Here is an 18975-nt window from a genome sequence, read left to right on the forward strand (position 1 = left end):
CTCTGTGCAGGGTGGCGTCGAGTTTCGCCTGAGGCTTGACGAACCGCGAATTGCGTGCGTCCATCGGTGAACGCGTTGGAAAAGGAGCTCGCTGATTGGCCCAATTTGGCAGCCAATGGGCGCGCAGGAATCGTGAGCACGTAAATGACGTCACGCACCGGGGGGGAGGGGCGGGGTTTGAGAACTGTGACGTCACGCACCCGGGGGGGGAGGGGCGGGGTTTGAGAAATGTGACGTCACGCACCCGGGGGGGGGAGGGGCGGAGTTTGAGAAATGTGACGTCACGCACCCGGGGGGGAGGGGCGGAGTTTGAGAAATGTGACGTCACGCACATCAAATTCGCAACTTTAAATAAATGTTAATTAAATAGAAGCGTTATAACAGAATTTTTTTTAAAATAAATTTTCATTATTAACTGTTTTATTTTTTAATTTGCTAAGGTCACCTTTTATTTATTCCACGAAGGAACATTTTTCTTCTCCATGGGAGAATTGAGAAGCATACATTTAGTAATTTTTTGAATGATTGTTACTAAACATTTTGATTCTAATGATTCTAGCAGGGCTTTTCATTCTGTGAAATATATGATTCTTATAGTTGTACTCTCCATTTAGCTTCGTTCTACTACAAAGTTTCAAGTATTTTTTCATAGTTATTACTTTTAATATTTATTATAAGAGAATTTCAATATAATATTCTGAACATCTGCAGTTTTAGTTAGAAGTTGAATCTTTTCAAGCGAATTTTATGCTAAATTTCAGCTTTCCAACGCCTCCTTTTAATGTATGTTGTCTCCTACAACATCAGAGTACAGCGCCACATTAAATACGCACTACAATGACAATAGTTTAAAGCGATTTGAAGCATTTTTATTTTCAAAATTGAAATATGGTTTTGGGAGGGGGGTCAAAATCGGCAAAAATCGCGTGACGTCATTTATGGACGGCCCCACAGTGTCTGTAAATTAATATTTTATTCTGCCAATATAAACAGGTCCCTGTGGGGTGGGCTGGTAGGACCGAACAATTGAATGGCTATAATAAAATGAAATGGCAAAAAATGGGCGCCAGTAAGTGGATGGAAACGTAGACGTAGTGGAACATAAGAAACAATAAAGTAGTAGTAACCGTTGTGCAAAAAACACTAGTATTGCACAAGTATGTACCCACGTGAGTGCAGCTTGGGCAACACCAGCAGAGTAGCAACAATGTGCACGCTACGCAGCGCCGTGGACCACGCCCCTATCCCTGCTAGCCCCGCCTCCTCGCCCTGGTGCTGTATTCTCGACTGTAGACTCCGCCCCTTCTCGCCAACGGCCCCTCCCCTCATCGCGCTAAGCTCCGCCTCACACCACTTGACCCCGCCCCGCTCCCCCGTGTCCCCGCCCGGTCCCCCGTGGCCCCGCCCCGCTCCCCCGTGGCCCCGCCCCGGTCCCCCGTGGCCCCGCCCCGCTCCCCCGTGGCCCCGCCCCGCTCCCCCGTGGCCCCGCCCCGCTCCCCCGTGGCCCCGCCCCGCTCCCCGTGGCCCCGCCCCGGTCCCCCGTGGCCCCGCTCCATCTCGGTGTCCCCGCCCCCTGCAGCAGTAGCCCCGCCCTCCACCCGCGTAGCCCCGCCCCCTGCCGCTGTAGCCCCGCCCAGCCCCGCCCCCTGCAGCTGTAGCCCCGCCCTCCACCCGCTGTAGCCCCGCCCCCTGCAGCAGTAGCCCCGCCCTCCACCCGCGTAGCCCCGCCCCCTGCCGCTGTAGCCCCGCCCAATAGACCCCTAGCGGGGGAGAGATTCCCAGGCCTGGCTCGGCTGGAGAGCCGCCGACAAGGGGGGATGGGGGGGTAGGGAGTTGTTTTTAATGTAAAAGCTTTAAATGTAAATGTTTCTATTAAAAAAACATCAGGGAATGTAACATTGTTAAACATTTACTCCCTTTTACACACGCGGGGGAACTATACGAAGGGAGAGTTTCAGGCCTAGTTCTAGGCTTTAGGCTTAGCTGTAGCTTTAGGCCGCCGTGAGTTAATTGTTAATATAAATGTTTTAATTATTTATGTAAAAGCTTTAAATGTAAATGTTTCTATTTAAAAGCATCAGGGAATGTAACATTGTTAAACATTAACTCCCTTGCACACACGCGGGGGAACGATACGAAGGGAGAGTTTGAGGCCTAGGTCTAGGCTTTAGGCCTAGCTGTAGGCTTTATGCCGCTGTGAGTTAATTTTAATTTACAAGTTTTAATTAAAAGCTATCTCAGGGAATTATAAGGGAATGTTACACTTCTTTAGCCAGGAAAGCCTCATTAATTTTAATGTTTTAATTAAAGCTATCTGAGGGAATTATAAGGGAATGTTACACTTGTTTAGCCAGGAAAGCGTCACTGAGTCTAAAGGTTTTTGTAGGGTCATGCCAAGTGTTTGCAGTAGGGGGCGATGTTGCTACACGGACGGACGAACGGACGTATCATATTTTTACTGGCAAATGAGGTTCCCATGGAATAAAATAATTGTTTCCCTTCTACGTGAGTTTACCGAAAGAACCAAGAATATGAATCCCTGCAGTCACGAAAGCTTTAAATCGAAATGTAACTTGACGTAATGTGTTCCTGTCTATTGCGTTTAATAAACACAACGCGCACACGCGTAGGAGACACCCGTGTCACTGTCATGCTATTGAAGGGACGTTTAATCTCTTAAACGTGAACACGAAAATCACCGACAGCAATAAACAATAACAACCAATAACACTGGTCAACAAATATAGATAAACACATTGGCGATAGGGCAACACTCGGGCGGATAACGCATTGATGACACTGGTCAACACAAAAAAAAATGCTGGCCTGGACTTTTGCAGCTGTTTTAGACATCTCATTTTGATGCTATCGGCATACCCCATTTTCATTGATTTTACCCGAAATTAACTCTGTCACTTATGATTGCAAGTCGTTGCGAGTCAGTGACTGCTTTAATGTCAAAATACGGTGCTGTATTTTAGGATAGTGTGTTTATGACCAGTGTTATAATCAACGGGCCGCTGACGACGTCCCCTCCTCTCTACAGTTCGGGAACCCGCCGTGGGAACGGGGAACTTGCGGCTCTCACGGCCACCAACCTCCCGTCGTCGTCGCGAGGCAGTCGCCAAACGAGACTCATGCTGAGGGGGGCCCCCCGGGGGGCCGAGCCCCCCTCTGGCCGTCCCCGCTCTCCCGCGCTCTCCGCTCCCGAAGGGACTCGCCAGTCCCACGTCACCTACGCCCCTCGTGACCCGCCGCAGCCTCTCCGTGACCCGGCTCCACCACCCCGAGCCCTCCCTCCCCCCCCCTCCCTTCTCCCCCCCCCTCCCCCCCGCGCTCCCCCGAACCTCCCACTGCAATCCCCCCCTGTGTGCGCGCAGCCCCTCTCCTCCTAGGTTCCTGGCGTTCTCCCTCGGCGTGTGCGTCTGCCGTCGAAACGCCCGCCTCTCCCACCGCTCTCGCGAGTCCCACGAGTGACGCCCCGTGTCCACCGCTCTCGCTCTCCCGGCGCCCTCCGCCCCTCTCCCCCTCGCCGCCCCCCCCCCCCCAGCTCGCGCTCCGGGGCGCTCTCCGCCGCCGCTCTGCGGGGGGGCTCCCGCGGACGGCCTGGAGCGGCCCCCGAGGCCCGCGGACGGCCGTGCGAGCCGGTCCTCCGCCCTCCTGCCGCCTCCGCTGACGCCGCCGCGGCCGCCGCCGCCACCGCCGGCCGGCTCGCTCCATGGCAGATCGCTGCGGCTTCTTGTCGTCGTTGCTGTTGCTGTTGAGGGTTGTGATGCAGCGAGAACAGCTCCCTGTATCATCACCACCCACCACCAACCACCACCACCACCATCACCACCACCACCACCACCATCACCAACATCACCACCACCACCAACCATCACCATCATCACCACCATCATCACCATCACCACCATCACCAACCATCTCCCCATCACCACCATCACCACCATCACAACCATCACCACCATCACCCACCCACCATCAACACAACCATCACCCAACCATACCACCCATACCCCAACCAGTCACCACCATCAACCACAAACCACCACCACCACCAAACCCATCACCCACACCACCATCACCCATCACCACCATCACCAACCACCCACCACCCAACCATCAACCACCCATCACCACCATCACCACCACCATCAACAAACCCATCACCACCATCACCACCATCACCAACCCATCACCACCATCACCACCAACCATTCAACCACATACCACCACCAACCATCACCAACCATCACCAACATCACCACCACCAACCATTCACCAACCAGCCAACCATCACCACCATCCCCACCACCATCACCACATCCATCACCAATACCATCACCAACATCACCACCCCATCACCACCAATCACCAACCACCATCATCACCACACCATCACTAAAAACGCACCATCACCACATCCAACCACCTCACCACCCATCACCACCACCACCACCACCATCACCACCATCACTACCATCACCACCATCACCTACACGGGGGACCTTTGTCTGTGTATAGCTACTAACAGCACTTGCCCCTACAGCCTGCTAGAGGCTACACGGGCACCTTTGTCTGTGTATAGGTGCTACTAACAGCACTTGCCCCTACATCCTGCTAGAGGCTACACGGGGCACCTTTGTCTATGTACTTGATTTGACTCACGGGGGGGGGGGGTAGCAGCCCAGCCCCAGCCGGCCAAGGTGCGACCTCGGCCGGCTGAGCAATCTAGCCGAGACCGGGCACTCCCCGGGACTAGGCCTTACCGCAGGGCTCACCGGCGCAACGCTGCGTCGACGTCTTGGGGAGGGGGTCTTGAGTGATTTTCTCCGTCGTTGTGAGCTCACACACTCAACAATGTCCTCGTGTGGAGTGCAGCAGCAGCAGGAGGAGGAGGTCCGACGTCGCGTGCCGACACCTCGGGCAGGAGGCTGCAGGCAGCTGCGATCTCGTGAGATTGGCAGGGCGCGTTTATAATACGTAGTGCGGATAGGCGACCACGTGACGCGAGTGCGACTCGGATTCCGTAGAACTGATTAAGACTGCGCGCTGCGCCGTAGACTCAACACTGCGGCTCAGCCGACGTTTCAGGTCCCCTGGGGGACGTGCGAGTCACGTGGTGGGGTCTGTGACGTCACGGGGCACACGGCTATGACTGGTCCACTCCTGCCAAGCTCGATAATATTTTTTTCTATATTTTTTATTTCTCGTCACATCTCTACGTCTTAACAGGAGCTTTCAAAAACAGCAACATCGAGAGCGACAAGAGGTCAGTGTACTTCCAGGCTGGTTCACCAATGTGAAGATGTCACAGACACTAACGCTGGGAAGTAACATTTAAATTTGATTTAAAAAAATATTGCGCTTGGAGGAATGCGGGAATCGATCCCAACGTATCTTCTCTTCTTGGTTCTTTCGGTAAAGGTCACGTAGAAGGGAAAGTAATAAAATATAAAAATAAAACATAATAAAATAATTCTCACGACGTTTCGGCCACAACGCAAGCAGCCGTCCTCAGGTGAAGACCAGGTCTGTCGGGGAGACAGAGTCTGAATGAAACAGCACACGAGCTTGGAGCATGTATATAAGCTGGGCGTCTTGACAAAGGAATTTGCATATCAAGATGAATTTAGCATATTTATGGAAAATGCAGGAATGTGATTAGTGCTACATATGCCCGTGCATTATGCAGGATTAGCAGCATCAAAGGGAGAGGATATGGGAAATGCAGGAATGTGAATAGTGCTAATTCATCATCAAAGGAAGGGGGTAGGGGTAGCATTAATCAAGGGAAGGAGTGTTAATAGTATGTAGCTGCAGTAACTAAAACCACCACGTAAACAACTAAAGTATAAACTACATAGCATCATCAGTATACTTACTATACTCTACAATAAGCTGAGTTACTAACTGTAAGTTATACATTACAATTCTACGTCGTAAAATTATATAATATGCTTCCATCTAAACTTATTCGTCTTACATCACACGAGTCTAACACCGGTACTATATACTGCCATAGACAAACCCAACATTAATTATATACTGTATACTATAAACCACTGTGTATTATTCTACTCCCCCTGTGTACACACTGCTATTTATTTACTATACAATTACGATACTATTATTACTTTGTTCATTGTATTAAGCATAGAGGATATGGGAAATGCAGGTATGTGAATAGTACTAATTCAGCATCAGCAGCTACATACTATAACACTCCTTCCCTTTATTAATGCTACCCCTATCCCCTCCATTTGATGCTGAATTAGTTTAGAGAGACAAGACACTTAGAGAGACACGAGTCGTATTGAGGAGCACTCTGTTTTATTGTCGCCTCAAGGCAACGATGCCAGGGGTCAGGACAGCAACAGGCTGCCTGGCCAAACAACGCTGCAGACGATGCCGAAGGTGATGACGTAGACTTGTGCAGCTCCATGGATTCCACTCCAAAACAACCACAATGACAAATTTCGATTTAAAGCTTTCGTGACTGCAGGGATTCATCTTCTTGGTTCTTTCGGTAAAGTCACGTAGAAAGAAAATAATACAAATAAACATAAAATAATTCTCCACCTGAAGATGGCTGCTTGCGTTGTGGCCGAAACGTCGTGAGAATAATTTTGTTTTATTTTATTATTTTATTATTTTCCTTCTACGTGACTTTACCGAAAGAACCAAGAAGATGAATCCCTGCAGTCACGAAAGCTTTAAATCGAAATAAAATTATACAATTTTTTTAAAATTTACTTGCTGTGGTTTTCACACCTGACGATGATGTGCTTGTGTTTGCAGTCGAAAGGTCGTGAGAATTTAATTGGTTTATATTTTTATTACTTTATTATTTCCCTTCTACGTGACTTTACCCGAAAGAACCAAAAATATGAATCCTTGCAGTCACGAAAGCTTTAAAACAAACACTGCCGTTACCTGTGACTGCACTAATCTTACTTGTGTGTGTGTGTGCATTAAAACCTGGATTGTATTTCTGAGGGCAAGAGTTTGGAATGTCCTTTTGGTAAAGGAGCACGAAGTCACATTGCATCCAGACCCCCCTAAACCCTTCTAGATGCAAGTCAAAATTAACAAGTGCAATGTACAGGTTTCCCTCGCTGTCTGCGCTAGTAGAAGATGCGTTTCAAAAAGGGCACACAAAGCGACACCGCACAAGGATACAGCTGTGCCTGCCGAGTAGCGTGGACAGTACACACACACAATCTTGTCCTACATCCGAGCGCGTAGCCGCACGTGACTTAAGTGAAACCGCACTCTCGCGAATTTTGGGGTATGAACGGCTTGCCCCATAAACAGCGCAAAATCGCACAAACAGGAAGCCGTATAATGCGAGGAGAATCTGTAGCTCTTATCTCGCAGACGCAAACTTGGGCTGCGCGTCCTGGGAACACAAATCGGTGTGTAGCCGCAAGTTAATAGCTTCTTGGTTCTTTCGGTAAAGTCACGTAGAAGGGAAATCATAAAATAATAAAAATAAAACATAATAAAATACAATTCTCACGACGTTTCGGCCACAACGCAAGCAGAAGAACAGGTCTGTCGGAAAGGACAGCGTCTGTCTTTCCGACAGACCTGTTCTTCACCTGTTCTTCTGCTTGCGTTGTGGCCAAAGCGTCGTGAGAATTGTATTGTTTAATTTTATTATTTTATTATTTCCATTCTACGTGACTTTACCGAAAGAACCAAGAGATGAATCCCTGCAGTCACGAAAGCTTTTAATCGAAAGATAACAGCCGTTTGAATTTGGGCCACGTCTTTAAATTTCAGGACAATGGGTTTGAGAGTTGTGCAGTGAGGCCAGGATGAAAACATTTCTAGTCCGGCCAATATCTCGTGAAGTCATACAGAATTATAACCAGTCTTGCGTTAAAGTTTACACCAAACACTCCGTGCTATATAACAATAACTAAATGCAGAACGAAACTGCTCCTACAGACTCTAACGAAAAGCATTAAAAACTAAGTTATTCCGATGATTTTCATCCATGTGCTAACAAAAAACGTGCTATTGAATATGGAATAAGGGGCCTTTCACTGTAAACTGTGCCTCAGATTTCAGCCACGGCAGCTGAGTTGTCCTCCGGCGGTGGGTTCAAGTCAGTCGAGCAGGCCATGCTCTTAGGCCGTGGCTGCAGGCAGCGAGCAGTCACTCACAGCGGGCTGCGGCAAATCTCTACGGTGGCAAGTCAGGTCGGCTTACAGCAGACCTCACCTATTGAGGCATGGCGGGTCCTTGTTATACGTGGAGTGAAATGGCAAGTTGAGTTGGCACTTGGGCTGTCAGGGTGGTAGTAGCCCTTTGGCGGTTTGAATGGGTAAGTGCTTGTCCCAGACAAGGCATGGTTTCAGTGGCAAAACCGTGGTAGTGCTCAGAGTTGGGAATGTATCACTCCGCAGACCGTGGCAAGGGGAATGGCTTAGTGGCGGACTGGGACATGTCAATGGCATGTGAAGATTCCAGTGGCTGGTGGCTGTGGCGGGCTGTGGTGGTCCATGGTGATCTCGTGGTGATCTGTGGCGTGCTGTGGTGGTCCGTGGGTGATCTGTGGTGATCCGTGGTGATTTCATGTTGAGTCAGGGTGGAGAGGCGTCAGCCTTGGCTCGTTTCGAGAGGCCAAGATGCAAGGCCGGACCTGATGTGGTTAAAGGGGGGGGGGGTTAGGCTACGACAGTAACACACGTTAACTCACATTCTCAACGATTTTCTAAGTCGTCATTATTTCTGGTGACATGGAGGGGCCATTCGTTCATAGGTGATAACAAAGGACTGCAAACCATCGTGGGATTTTTCATCATTATTGTAAGTTACTCTGAGGATTACACACACTTAGTTGCACGTGACCATTGACTCCTCCAAAGTAAGGAGAAGAACGTCGTCATTTGGAGTCACATTCGATGAAAAAAACATTCTCTTTTTGAAACTTTTTTAGGTTTTTCTTGCTTCCTTGAAGAGTTTTGTCTGCTCCATTAGCATTCCGATACACACACTCATACATGCTCTATCCACTGCGAGATGAGGCCTCTCGAAGCTGCCGCCATCCTCACGCTCGCACAACAATGAATCTAGCACACACACTCGGATATCCTCGCTCCGTCGACCCCGCAAGTGGACGTGTTCCCACTCCGCCGTGAGTGTCGCTCACGGCGAGGTAGCAACACTCGGCACTGCCAGGTGCAGACCATCTCGCGCCTCTCACACCTACATTCACTCCGGAGAGCTACGGTGGTCATTCACTCATCAAGGCTCGATAACAGGAGGACGTTGCTTTCTCTGTGTGCCTATGTTTGTTCCCTCTCTCTATGTATCTCTGTGATATCTGTCTGCTTATATGTCTTTCTATATGTTTCTGGTTCTGTGTTTTTTATCTCTCTCTCTCAAATGTAGTATTCTCAGGAAGAACATAATCAACCAGGTAGGGTGTAGACTGTTATGTTATCCGACTCTCTGTTGTATTAACATTCCATTTCTAAGTATACTAGATTTGTGTTTCTATTTCATTTATTCCTGATGATGATTGCTTGTGTTGCAATCGAAACGTCGTATGCTAGTATTTAATTTATTACTTTCTCTTTATACGTGACTTTACCGAAAGAACCAAAGAGTCATTCCTGTAGTCACGAAAGCTCCAAATTAAGATTGTACTTAGCAGGCTCAAATCCCTGCTTAGCTTCCTAGACAGACCCAGTGGAGGTGAGGCACATCCATGGATGGTTTCATCGTGGGAAAACGTGAAAGGCGTGCGAGTTAGAAACACGTGCGCTTGTGCCGGCCGTGGTTTCGAGTGCTTTGTCCTTACCTGGAGGAACCCACTTGGGTAGAGGCGATGCGGTGGCACGATCCCGCGACGCCGGCTTTCGGTGAACGCGGGCGGGGGGAGGCGCTTCGCTGATTGCCGAGGGGCAGGATCTGGCCCGACATCCGCCCCGGCTCCACGCGCCGCGCCCGTTGTTCTGCTGCCCCTGGCCACGGCGGCTTTGCTCCCTCTCCTGTTGGCGGTGGCGGCGGTGACCCTAGGCACCTTGAACTTCCAGAAGGGCTTCTTGTGGTCGCTGTCATCGCTGTCGGACTTCCCAGCGGACTCCGAGGACTCGCCCGTCTCGTTGTCTGTCGTGTTTTAGACAACATGTGATTACCCGTCGTCGTCGTGGTCGCTGCATTGTGGACACTGTTGTTTCATATTTCTGATCGGTCAGAATTACTTTACCAAATAAAAGCAAGTATTCCAATGTGGTCATGGCACGTATTGAATGTTTGCCAAATATTACTATTGAAAATTTTTTTTGGGAACAATACAGTCGTAGTGATAGTGCTACAGAGTCAACTGAAGCTTCAAATCAAGATTTTATCTCGACTTTGAAAAATCAATAAAGAATACGATACGATTTAGGAAAAACCCAGCAGGAGACTGCTGTGTGGTTTGAACAGAGGGCAACACATGAGCATCCTCAGTGGCCTGGCACTGCCATGCAAAACTAAACAACTTTGTGTCATCAGGTAAGGCCCACTGAGCCAAATGTCTCTTCTTCAGAAGCGACTTGGCTATCACAAATGGTAGCTCAAGAAAGTGGGCAATTATCACGTGGAGATGTATCGCGGCGAAATATTCTAAATGTGAGGGAAAACTGGAGGACCCGGAAAAAATCCACGTGACCACGGGGAGAGACACGCAAACTCCAAATATACAGCAGCAGGCGTCAGGGTCGGGATCGAACGCACGACCTTCTGTACACCAGACGAGGAAGTTAAACATCTCATAGCCACCGTACAAACACATAGATTCCCCGTACAGCCATTCAGAGGCTGTTGTGGCAGCTGCCGTGAGCGAGCACGTATGAAGGTCGGCACGGCATACATGGGGTGGATGGCCAGCACCACGCCTGGAATTGCACCAGTACTCATTTGAGGCTGAGTCGACCTCGGAGAGGCCCAGGACTGGTTCATATAATCTTACTGGTGTTGGCAGTGAGCATCATACATGTCCACACACGTGCAAACATACAGAAAGCCACAAATCTGTAGAGTCTCATACCGGGTGTCGTCCGTGTTGACGGTGGCACTGCCCACGGCTTCCTGTGAACTCTCCCGTGAAGACGCCACGACTTCCGTCTGATCAGCAGCCGGGGCAAGGACCTCCTTGAGCTCCCTCTCAAGAGACGCTCGTCGTCCAGGGACGGTCTGCGCAGAGTGGTGCAAAGTGCGGTTGCAACGACGACAATGCACAGAGGTTGTGTGGCAGTGCAATCTTCTTCTTCTTATATAAGAGTCTCCGCGCGCTTGCGGGGATTTGGCTCTCGGACGGTGGGCTTCACGTAGAAATAACATTGCCGGCCGGCACGCCCTAAGCCCCGCGGTGGGAATAGGCTATTCCGTTTTCCCATCCGTAAAGTTTAAAGTTGTTTAATTAACACATTTGTGCGGTTTCTATTATTAATAACTTACTTATTGCTCGACATCGACCGTACCAACTGACGCCAATTGCGTGGGGGGGGGGGGGTAGACACTGCCAAGTGATGCGCGTTCACACGAGCTCATTTCCTTTTACGCGTTTTACAGCAGGCAAGACTTACATACGTAACTCTGCGGTTATTTCTTCACAGTGTCATGTCCTCTTCGCCCCCCCCCCAACACGATGCGTCCACTTTATACTACAGACTCCGTAGATAATAATATTTTACTGCTTACATACCATTATTCTTGCACGGGCGGGGGATGCTGGGGGGGGGGTAGCGGCCCAGCCCCTAGCCTGGCAACGTGCCAACTCCGCCGCCTCGCCAATGTAGGCCAGGACGGGGGATAAGCATGGCACAAGGCCTCAACACGCCTATGCTAAGTACAGAGTTCCTTGCTTCTTACGCTAACAACTCAAGCCCATTGTTTACTATTGTTAAACACATTAGTTGACAAACATTACAATAATAATGTTTGTGTGCTGATAAGAAATATGCTTCATTGCTTAATATTATGAAACAAATACGTTGCCAGATATTACTATATATATCTTTGTGTGCACATACCGACTCTGGTTCATTGTTTATCTTTCATTTACACTTATCTCTACTTATTTCTTAAATGCATTTCTATTGTTTCCATCGCTCACGTCACGCTATTTACTCATACGTAGTACTGCGATACTGATAGCTGTGCCATCATCGGGGATTGTTGTGCCCATCGATGTGTGTGTATGAGTCCACGTGTGTGTCTTTGAGTCCATATGTTTGTGCGTGTAGAGCCATGCGTGTCTTTAACTCCATGCCTGTCTTTTTCGAACGGACAACGCCCGATGTGTGTGTGTACGTCAAAGTGTTTGTGTGTGTGTGTCAGTCCAAGGGTGCGTGTAAGTCCATTTGTGTGCGTATCAGTAGCTGTGTGTGTGTTATTCCATGTGTGTGTGTTAGTTCATGTGTGTGTGTGTTAGTCCATGTGTGTGCATGGCTCCATCTGAGTGTGTAAGTCAATGTGCATTCGTGTGTCTATGTGTGTCAGTCGATGTATATGTGTGTTAGTCCATATGTGTGTTGTAAGTCCACATGTGTGTGTAAGTCCATACATGTGTGTGTGTCTCACTCGATGTGTGTGTGTAAGTCGATATGTGTGTGTTAATCCATGTGTGTGTCAGTCTATGTATGTGTGTGTAAGTATATGTGCGTGTAAGTACATGTGTGTGGGGAGCGGTAGTGTAGCGGTTAGCGCTACGCTGCACTACGAACCTGGCGACCCGGGTTCGATTCCCGCTCACGGCTAACACCAGTGACGATTATCTGAACCGGTCCTGGGCATCCTCTAGGTCGACTCAGCCTTAAATGAGTACCTGGTGCGGTGTGTAAACATCGCCACTGGGGACAAAGGCGGTCGGGCGTGGTGCTGGCCACCCACCCCCTCGTGTACCGTTCCGGCCTTCCTAGGTGCTCGCTAACACCACTTGCCCCTACAGTCTGTTAAGGCTATAAGGGGGATCTTTGTTTATGTCAATGTGTGTTAGTGCACGTATGTCTGTGTGTGATTCCATGTGTGTGTGTGAGTTGCTGTATGTGTGTACGTCCATATATGTGTGTGTAACTCCATGTGGGTGTATCTAAAGTGGATGTCTATGCGTGTGTGAGTCCATATGTATCTGTGTGTCAGTCCATGTGTGTGTCTTAGTCCATATGTGTGTGTGTAAGTACACCCAATTCAAGAGCCGAATGGCTCACAGGGCTATACCTAATAAATGAACTTGAACTTTAAATGTGTGTTTACGTCAATGTGTGTGTGTCAGTCCACGTATGTCTGTGTGTGAGTCGGTGTGTATGTGTGTGTGAGTCCCTGTATGTGTGCACATCGATATGTGTGTGTAACTCCACGTTGTATGTCACGTGGATGTCTATGTGTGTGAGTCCATATATGTGTGTAAGTCGATGTGTTTGTGAGTCGATATATGTGTGCGTCTCAGCCCATGTGCGTGTGTGTTAGTCGCTTTGTGTGCGTTGCTCCATGTGAGTAAGTGTAAGTCCATTTCTTTGCGTGTCTGTAGGTCCATGTGTGCGTGCGAGTGAATGTATGTGCTTTATTGACCTGCTCAAGGCCTATGATACCATCAGTAGGCCTGGCCTCTGGGTTGTTCTTCGTGCTTTCGGAGTCCCTCACCCTTTGCTCACGATCCTTAGGACCTTCATGATGGTGAGCGGCCCCACGTCAAACTACGTGGCCGTCAGTCAGAGCCATTCCCTCTACACCTTGGGGTGACAGGGATGTCCTCTGGCTCCCACATTATTTTACATATCTTTTGACCACGTAGTTCGTGAAGCCTTCAGTGACCTATACCGGTGGAATTACCATATGGTACAGATACAATAAGAGGCTGATCGACGCCCGGGTGCGGTCAAGGGATGCCTCCCTATTGCTCAACCATGTTATGTATGCCGATGCTCTGGTGATTGCTGCTCACTGCTGCTGAACCTGGAGCTTGTCACTAAGAGGTGGGCCTCACCATCAGCCCCACCAAAACTAACCATCTGCCTGGGTATTTTATACCATCGAACAATCCAGCCCCACAACTCACAATTGGTGATGCGGCAGTTGTGGAGAGTTGGAGAGATTCCCATACCTGGCCAGTGTGCTCATGACCGGCTCCGGTTTGACAGCAGAGGTCTCACTCCAAATTAGTCGGGCGCCATTATCTTTTCATCGGCTGCGTAACGCTGTGTGGAAGCTACCTGGTCTCTCGCTCCGCATGAAGCACCAGGTCTTCTCAGCCACGGTAATTCCCTCCCTTCTCTACGCTTGCAAAACATGCACCCCCCTAATAGAACATCTTCGCCGGCTACAAACATTTAGGCTGGCCTGCTAACGATACATCCTGCACTTAACCATATGTGTGTGCATCTAAGTCGATGTGTTTCTATGTGTGTAGGTCGATGTCTGTGTGTAAGTCTACATGTGTGTCTGCCTTTTTCGCCCGGGCAACGCCGGGTACTTACCGCTAGTAATGTTATAAATAAGAGGTTGCTACATAACATGATGGAGCAGCTGGAAGGAGTGAATCCAAACTAGGCATGGAAGGAATTTCCCTCCTGATGGTTTCATGAATTGCCATGATTTAGGATTGCAATTCGGCTCAAGAATCTGTTCTTTCGTTACCATTGCAGTGGCTGTCGGAAGCAACTGCGAATCCATGAGATGCAATAGAAACAATACAACAACGCTGACTTGTAAAACAATGACGAGGCGATGCACTCCATCTGGTGAGCGTCTCTAAGGGACATGCATTTACATCATGTCATGACGTAACGGCACAATAATAGTAATGTAGTAGTGTGTAGTGTATAGCAGTATAGTGTAGTGTATAGTAGTGTAGTGTATAGTGTAGTGTATAGTAGTGTATGTCTAGTAGTGTATAGTGTAGTGTATAGTAGTGTACAGTGTAGTGTATAGTAGTGTATAGTAGTGTATAGTAGTGTACAGTGGAGTGTATAGTGTAGTGTATAGTAGTGTAGTGTATAGTAGTGTAGTGTCTAGTAGTGTATAGTGTAGTGTATAGTAGAGTAGTGTATAGTGTAGTGTATAGTAGTGTAGTGTATAGTAGTGTACAGTGTAGTGTATAGTAGTGTAGTGTATAGTAGAGTAGTGTATAGTAGTGTATAGTAGTGTAGTGTATAGTGTAGTGTATAGTGTACAGTGTAGTGTATAGTGTAGTGTATAGTAGTGTAGTGTATAGTAGTGTAGTGTATAGTAGTGTAGTGTATAGTAGTGTAGTGTATAGTAGAGTAGTGTATAGTGTAGTGTATAGTAGTAGTGTATAGTGTACAGTGTAGTGTATAGTGTAGTGTATATAAGTAGTATGTATAGTGTAGTGTATAGTAGAGTAGTGTATAGTGTAGTGTATAGTAGAGTAGTGTATAGTGTAGTGTATAGTAGTGTACAGTGTAGTGTCAGTAGTGTATAGTGTAGTGTATAGTAGTGTACAGTGTAGTGTATAGTATTACCTTCCGTCTCTTGCTGTTCCTGCTGTGTTCAAGGCCGTGACTTGACGGGACTTCTTGGTTCCGCTCAAGGCCTTCTTTGCAGGCTTTGCCTTGTCGCCATTTTCATCGTCAGAATTGGTCACCGCTTGAGACATTTTGCTTGGCGGAAGAGAGGCCGATGAGAAGTCACCGTCTGTGGCGATGCAACACGCACACATTGACGCGCGTACATCGCTGGGTTTGTTAAACCGATAACCATTTTCGGAATCAAATGGCGGTTATGAAAGTCGGGAATTGGCAATTGTTTACGGTTTATTACTACCGGTGCAGAGGGCCTCCACAAGAGGGAGCTGAAAAAGGAAATTGCCTACTCTCCCACGCTGCGCAGACACATTGGTAGAGGCGGCAAAGCGCCTCCTCGACCACACACGACCAAGCGCGGTGAACTCATTGACACCGCTGGGTGGAAGAGAGGTGGGGAGGGGATTTAAGAGACTTTCCACGTCGGGATATGGAGTTGAACCAGCGGCTTCTGGATTGCAAGCCCACCGCGCTAACCACGGCAGCTCCATTGCGGATGGATCTAATGCGATTTTACTTTGGTAATGAAATATGACTTGTAATCATTTAAATAAGCCAACGAGTCAATGACCATAATTACAATCGTAACCATCACTACTGTCCACCACGTCGTCTGCCCATAACCATCATATGTATAGATACCTCACATTCTACTCACCGTCGTCTTCAAAGTCCTCAGGCTGAGTATAATCAAATTTCTTGAATCTGCAACACCAATCATTTGGATAAAAGAAAAACAACGAAAGATCAATTCAGGAATAAATCACATTACGTACATGGATTCACGGGCCCACTTGCTGTACTGCCAGGACACCAGTGCCACTGAATTACAATGACACAATGCAAAGCAAGTGCCATGGCAGTGCCTATCGATCTGCAAAGGCGGTTGTCAATCAATGACATTGACGCTGCATTGAAACTCGTCGTCATCGATGAACATGACTCCGGGCCAATCAACGAACATAAAGTGACACCAACTAACGGCCATGACATGTAGCCCGCCAACACTGTCCCAACTGATCCGATGTACCAATGTCATCAATTACACTATACACTACACTGTACACTACACTGTATACTACACTACTATACACTACACTATATACTACTAGACACTACACTACTATACACTACACTATACACTACACTACTATACACTACACTATACACTACTAGACACCACACTACTATACACTATAAACTACTCTACACTACACTAATCAACACTAATATACACTACACTAATATGCACTACACTACTAAACACTATACTACTATACACTACACTATATACTACTAGACACTACACTACTATACACTACACTATACACTACTATAAACTACTCTACACTACACACTACACTAATCTACACTATAAACTACTCTACACTACTATACTATGAACTACACTACTCTACACTACACTGTACACTGCTATACACTACTCTACACTATACACAATTGGTTGTTTACCCTTCTATCTGGCAACAAAACTGACACCTTTTGTTGCCAGATAGAAGGGTAAACAACCAATTATCAACCCCCTCACCAGTTTGCCGTGTGGTGGCGAGTTTAACGACACAACATTTACACATTGACGCGATCTGCCCCAACCAACAACAACAAACTCCCTCTCTGTTATGAATCAGCCACAGAGCCACTCACGCACCTGAGTAGCCTCGGCATGTCAACTGAAGTCTCTCACCCCCCCACCCCAATACAACAACCACAAGCCACCAACGAGCAATAAAACTAAAAAAAACACGCGGATAAGAGCCGCGATGACGTCGATAACAACAACGATGAGGGATTTCCCTCAAACGTGAGGGAAGTGAACGCCAACTTTGTATAACTGTGAAGTTGTATCAAGTTAAACTTTTGTCGATTAACGCGAATTAGCGAGTTTGGCGCGAAGCCAGATTTGCAAAGCGCACGAGGGGGACAAAGCCGCTGATTCCTCGCAGCCAGTTTCGTCACGACGCCGATTGTGGTGGTCACGATACAATAATAAAAACAACTTACGTTTACAATATTGTGAGTATGGGTTTAATCTCGTTTAAAATGCGTACAATTAAATAATGTATTTATTACGGGAGGGAGGGGTTTTTATTTATATAAATGTTGTGGATTGCGTCAAGGCAGAAAAGATGGGTGAATGTGTTAACGAATGCGGTAAGCGAATGATCGGTTGGCAGCGTCTTTTCCACGGGGGGTTGTGGGTCACGTGGTGTCACCCCCCCCCCCCCCCCCGGCTTTCGTGATTGGGTGGGTGGGTGGAGGGTGAATTTTGACTTTAAACTTTAATATTCTTGGTTCTTACAGGTAAAGTCACGGAGATGTAAAATAAATAAAAAAATAATAAAATTACATTTTAATTAAAAATAATAAGTTTGAAGTCTAAATAATAAATTGGGTGTTTTGCTTTTATTATTTTAATTAATTATACTTTTTTATTTTTTACTTTATATATTCGTGACTTTACAAAAAGAACCAAAAATTTGAATTCCTGCAGTCACGAAAGTTTTAAGTCAAAATTTAATACGACTTTGCATTTACCATTCTATTAATTGAACGTTGCCTTGCAGTGAAACTCGGTTCATAACTCACAAAGGCAGAATCACATTTGGCAGTGTTCACAAGAGCCCATGAACTCAGTAGAGAGCCACAGGTGACAGCGCGTGGCGACACCGACACACACAAAGCGCGCGTCTGGGGGGACATCTCCCACTGCCGCTGCAGTGACCACCTCCATCAGCCGCACTGCTCTCGGTGCCTGAGCTGGACTCACTTTACACCGCTGGGAACCTCCTGGTTACACCAGCCCACAGGGGATTGTTGTGTCCGTCCGTCCGTCGTGCATAAAAAAAATGGGAGGCGTGGGGCTGGGTGGAGAGGGGAGGGGCTGGGTGGGAGGAGCTGGGTGGGGAGTGGGGCTGGGTGGGGAGGGAGGGGTGGGGAGGTGGGGGCTGGGGTGGGGGTGAGGAGGGTGAGGAGGGGCTGGGTGGGGAGCTGGTGGGGAGGGCTGGGTGGGGAGGGTGAGGAGGGTGGGTGGGGGTGGGGCTGGGGTGGGGAAGGTGGGCTGGGTGGGGAGGTGGGGCTGGGTGGGGAGGGTGAGGAGGGGCTGGGTGGGGAGTGGCTGGGTGGGGAGGGTGAGGAGGGGCTGGGTGGGGAGGGTGAGGAGGGGCTGGGTGGGGGGGCTGGGTGGGGAGGGTGAGGAGGGGCTGGGTGGGGGGTGGGGAGGGTGAGGAGGGGCTGGGTGGGGAGGGGCTGGGTGGGGAGGGGCTGGGTGGGGAGGGGCTGGTCACCCCGTGGTGCCCTCTGCACGCGAGTGAGGAGCACCGCCCTGAGCGCGCCGTGTCAGTGCAACATCCACGTGGGCGCTGCGGGGAGGGAGTCAGCGCACGTGGTGGGGTGTGAGCGCGGTGAGGGA

The 18975-nt window shown here is 48.6% G+C and overlaps 1 pseudogene; it reads right to left on the reverse strand.

Moving 5' to 3' along the window:
• Nucleotides 1–8587: 8587 nt before the first annotated feature.
• Nucleotides 8588–17446, reverse strand: LOC133361910 (nuclear ubiquitous casein and cyclin-dependent kinase substrate 1-like; annotated as a pseudogene).
• Nucleotides 17447–18975: the final 1529 nt, after the last annotated feature.

This window comes from Lethenteron reissneri, unplaced genomic scaffold (genome assembly GCF_015708825.2).
Source record: "Lethenteron reissneri isolate LAM-NWPU_2019-01 unplaced genomic scaffold, ASM1570882v1 scaffold_1285, whole genome shotgun sequence".
NCBI classification, from domain to species: Eukaryota; Metazoa; Chordata; class Hyperoartia; order Petromyzontiformes; family Petromyzontidae; genus Lethenteron; species Lethenteron reissneri.